This window comes from Chinchilla lanigera, unplaced genomic scaffold, assembly GCF_000276665.1.
Source record: "Chinchilla lanigera isolate Chin_1 unplaced genomic scaffold, ChiLan1.0 scaffold00133, whole genome shotgun sequence".
Lineage (NCBI taxonomy): Eukaryota > Metazoa > Chordata > Mammalia > Rodentia > Chinchillidae > Chinchilla > Chinchilla lanigera.
In genome coordinates, this window is record NW_004955534.1 from 3,878,072 (window position 1) to 3,883,392 (window position 5,321).

The 5,321-nt window shown below is 37.4% G+C and overlaps 1 long non-coding RNA gene across 1 annotated transcript; it reads right to left on the reverse strand.

Moving 5' to 3' along the window:
* Positions 1–3,893: 3,893 nt before the first annotated feature.
* LOC102022325 lies at positions 3,894–5,066 on the reverse strand. The gene is made up of 2 exons (XR_264762.1): positions 4,965–5,066; positions 3,894–4,183 (listed from the first exon to the last, which is right to left on the reverse strand). It is a non-coding gene; the product is annotated as an uncharacterized LOC102022325 (long non-coding RNA).
* Between the last annotated feature and the right edge of the window lie 255 nt (positions 5,067–5,321).

Genomic DNA, 5,321 nt, shown 5'->3' on the forward strand with positions numbered 1-5,321 from the left:
TATATATATATTCATTGTTAATTATTAAGCCCAGGGACTTAGCGCTATGTTATCTTCTCAACCATATTTTTCATTTTTCATTTGAGACATGGTCTGAATAAATTACTAAGTTCCCCAAGCTGTGCTTGGTAACCTCCTGAGTCTATCTCCCAGAGTGCTGGGAGTACAAAAGTACATCACCATACTCAGCTGAAAGATACATTTTTGTTGTTCAGATCCACCTTACCTTGTAGAAATTTGTTATGGAAACCCTAGAAAGTAATATAATTGCACTCACAGCACTTTCTGGATTTGTCTTTGCCTTTTTCGTGTATTTCATGTTTTAACAGACTTTCCCATTACTGAAATATTGTACCAAAAGAGAAGCATAAGATAGCAAGCTCACAAAGAAAAACTGTCAGCAGTCACAGTCTCTAACATAGTATAATAGTTATTATATATGTACACAGTGTTCATACTTTAATAACCACCAATAGCCAGTAGATATCAAAACCAAAGTTTTTCCACTTAACCCATGTTGTTGACAAATAAACATATGAGCTGGGCACAGTGGCAAATGCTTATAATCCCAGCATTCATGGCAGCTAAGGTAGAAGGATTCCAAGTTTAAGCCCATCCAGAGCAACTCATCGATTTAATGAAAGCCTGTCTCAAAATAAAAAAAAAAATAGAATAGGGCGATAGCTCAGTAGGAAGGCTCTGCATTCCATTAACAATATCACCAAAAAATAGTCGATGTATGGGCCATTGACCTGATGTTGTGGAGCCTGACAAAAGAGGGTACAAAATGTGCTCCCATTCCACCATTAACAGGACTCTGGAACCTGAGACTAGCGGGAACACCAGTGACACAGTAGGACCCTGGCTACAGTGCACAAGATGGATGGGAGGGACTAGTGACCAGCAAAACTCTGAAGCAACAGTAACAATATGAGCCAGCTGTTGGTAAGTCCGGTGAACCAGCTCTGAGCTGGCGGACCAGGACACATGAGACAGAGGTGGACATGTAGGGCCAACTGCATTCCTTTTCGTTACTTCACCCTTTTTATTCTCCTTTTTTCTTTTTTAAATGTCTGGGGAGAAGTTCATCCACAGAAAACTAATCCCATCCCCCAAAACCAGAGACAAAGATGAGACCCAAACCCAGCACAAATCCACCTGCAATCTTGCTAGAATACACATTCTGGGATCAGACTTGGACATACCATAGAACTGTAGACACTATAGAATTTCACCAAGGGAAACACTAGAGGAATTTTACTTGTCTACTGATGGGATTTTCTCTTGGAAGTCAGCTGGATTAAGAAGGCTGTTTTTGTTTTTTGTTGTTGTTGTTGTTGTTGTTGTTGCATTTTTCTTTGATACTGGAAATCGAACTCAGGACCTTGCACTTGCCAGGCAGGTGCTTGTGCCATTGAGCAATATCCCTGGCCGTTCTGCTGGTTTTTTCTTTCTTTTTTTTTCCTTTCCCTCTTTTTTGGTCTTTTTCTGTCTGTTCTGTTTTGGCCTGCTTTGTACTTTCTGTAGGTTTGTTACTTTTTTGTTTCCAGGTGTGTGGTGAATTTTGTTTCCTATTTTTGTTTCTCTTTCTTTTTACTCCTTCTTTTCTGTTTGCTACCTTTTTCCTCTCTCATTTATGATTTAGATCTTTAAACTTTCTCTTTATATTATTCTATTCATCCTCTTTCTCTCTTCTTTTTTTCTCATATCAGGAATCGAACTCAGGACCTCGTGCTTACCAGGCAGGTGTTTGTGCCACTAAGCTATATTCCCTGCCTCTTCCTCTCTTTTGTCAATGATCTGGCTTGATTTTATGAGACTTTCATGTGAGTGACATTGTCTCTTCTCTTTCTGGTTCATTTCAGTATTCCTAGGCTTTCTCTTCCAAACCCTTCTTCTCATATCCTACAGTTACCGAAAATTCGGATGATTATCCTATGCACACAAAACTGGATCCTACTACATTCAGCCTCATCCACCTCTCTATCCTACTCCCTATCCCTCTTTAACCCACCAAAACAACAGGGTAAAATCACTCTACTAAGTGGAAAAACATTCTTTACAAGTTCTACAAGTCCAACTACTACAAGTGTAGTTTAGACTATGTTATATAATGATAGAATTTGCTCCTATGGTTAAAGAAATCAGGCTAATAGTTACCACAGTCTTCCAGTAGCCAGACTGTTGCTGAGTTTATTGTTATTGCTAACTGTATTCTGTAACCAGAATGTCATACCTCTTATGCTCAGCTGTTCTACCCTGTATGACAATGCTGCGATTTCAAGGGGTCATAACCATCACCATAGTCCAGCACCAAAAGGAACAGGTCTTCAGTCAAATTGATAGCAACTCCACATTCTTAATGAATTGGGAAGGTAGGTTCATGGGACACACATAAACATCAAGAACCACCTATATCTAGAAGACAACATGTGAAACACACATCTCCTAGGAAAACCTGGACACAAGGCATGAAACTACCTAACATAAGAAATCTATAGGTATCAACACAGAAAACAAACTAAAATTAAAAATAAAAAATGACAAGAGGAAGAAGCAGAATGCAACCCCAAATGCCTACCTAACCAAGGACAAGTCCAGAGCACAAAGAGATAGAGGAAATCAGAAGCCAACCACTGGAATTCTCTGAAATGATAGCAGCAAAAGTCAAAAAAGCAAGTGCAAGAGGACATACAAAAAAATAATAGCTATGGTTCAAAAAGAAATGACGATCAAAATGAACGAAATTAAAGCAGACACATAAAAAAAATAAAGGAGCTTTGGAAAATGATAGAAGCAATGAATGTGCAACACAGACAAGAAGTGGAATCAATGAAACAGATCAAAAGAGAAATCCAGGAGATTAAAAACGCCATTGAAAGTGTATGCAACAGATTGAATGGAGGCGAGGATAGGTTATCAGACCTAGAAGACAGGAATGTGAGTAGCACCCAGGAAAAGAAAGATATCTTAAGCATACCAAAGGATCATGAAAAATCAATTCAGCAGCTGATGATGAAGCAAAGAAGAATAATGTAAGATTGCCTGGTCAGTGATAAAGCCGGAGACAGCACAAAACACATTAAAAACCTCTTCACAGAAATAATGGCAGAAAACTTCCCAAACATGGACAAAGAATTTCACATATAAATAGATAAAGCATATAGAACTCCAAATAGCTATAACCTAAATCAATCTACACCAAGGCATATAATAATCAAGATTCCAGAAATTCAATGCAAAAACAAATTATTAAAAGCAGCTAAAAAAAAACCAAATCAACCATAAAGGAAAACCCATCAGAATTACAGCAGACTTCTCAGCACAAACCTTCAAATAAAAGAGACCCTGGAGTAGAGTATTGTAAGCCCTGAAAGCAAGCAATCTTCAAACCTGATTGATATACCCTGCAAAACTATCTTTCAAAAATAACAGAGAAATGAGGTACTTTCATGACAAAACTAAAGAAACTGATGACTACTATTCTACATCTACAGAACACTCTGAAGGATATATTAGAAAGAGATAATGAAGACCACAAAAATATGACCACCAATAGACAGAAGCTACCAAGCAGGTCAAGAAATAAACAGAGGCAAAAGACAGGGAACCAACAACAAGAAAATAACATAAAAAAGAAAAGCCAGTACATATCAGTTATAACCATCAATCTGAATGGTCTCAACTCACCAATCAAAAGAAAGAGAATGGCAGAAAGGAACAAGAAACAAGATCTAACAATATGTTGCATTCCACAAACACATTTAACCAAAAAGGAAATTCATAAATTAAAAGTCAAAGGATGGAATACAATTCTCCATGCCACAGGAACCCAGAAAAAAGCAAGGGTAGCTATTCTATTGGCAGACAATGTAAACTTTAAACAGTCAATGTACAGCATTCATGTTTATTAATTTATTTCTGCTTCATTCTACATGATGGAGCAGGTGGTGATGCTAAAAAGGGGGTCCCAAACAAAGTTGCTAACAGAGGCAGAGGCTCCCCAAACAAAATAGTGGTGGTGTTTCCCACTTAGTGTAGAAAAATCAATCGGAGTAAGAAAAGAAGTTCACGTAGGGTGGGGTTATAGATGTTGAGATAGCGGTGGGGATGGCTCTCAATTTGGCAGTGTGTGTGTTCGAAGAGCTCTTCAAATTCATGAGCCATCTGAGGGGTCATGCTCCTGTAATACAAATAATCAAAAGTTTAAGTGCTTGCCATAAAATATGCAGCCCAGAATACACAAAAGTAGATGCTTGAGAGATTTTTTAGAGGTTATACATGGGTTATTAATTTATCAGTGTTATTCACTTATCAAACTAATGAATTTATTCATTTTTACCAAGCTCAGGATTTCACCCAAGGCCTAACAAATGATCAGCAAGCATTTTATGACTGAGATATATACCCTGCCCTGGATTGTTTTTAAATGAAATATTAGCAGGGTGTGATGGTAAATGCTTGTAATCCCAGCACTGTTGGAGGCTGAGGTAGGAGAGTCACTACCTCAACTCCAGCCAGGACAACCTAGCCAGTGAGTGACTCAGCCTCAAAAGTGTGAAAAAGAGAAGAGAGCGCTGCAGATATAACTTAGTGCAGAGACCTTGGGTTCAATCTCCATTATAAAAAAAAAAAAAAACCATTATGAATACATTTATCGAAATCCTGAAATTCTTTTCTCAAAAGCACTTTTGTCTATGATGAATAGGAAAACAAAGCACTTTTGCCTGTGTGATATGTAGCTCCAAAAGTCCCAGTACAATTTAAGGAGCTAACACATGGATGTTTTCCACACATGAAAATGGGCTACTGTCTTAGAAAATAAGATCTATGGAGTTACTTAAACTAAAATGTAGATTTACCAAAAAATCTGCCTTGAGTCCTATTTTTCCATCTCACAAAAAAAAATTTGTGCCATAACTCTGAAAATGTGATACAACACAAACTATAGTTAGGATCTTTACCTAGTTGCCTCGTTATTAGAATTTTGTTTCAAATTCTTTGAGTTTTTCTTTCCTTTTTTAGGTCTAGGATGGTTCGACTCTGAATTCTCCATTTATCTGAAATAGAAATGTACATTTAATAATTCAGTTTGGGGAAATCTCTAAGTAATATTGCATATGAAATAAAGCGTTTTTGCACCTTAAATTCCACGTCATGACTATTTTCATAAATATTAAGTACCCATGTGGTTGTGAGGTAAGTGCTTCTGGTGAGGGTAATAGTCAGAAGGATTATGCACACCACTCAATTCGAATGAACAGATACTTCTCAAAAGCAGAAGTACAGATGCCTCATAGTTTCATGACAAACACTTTCAC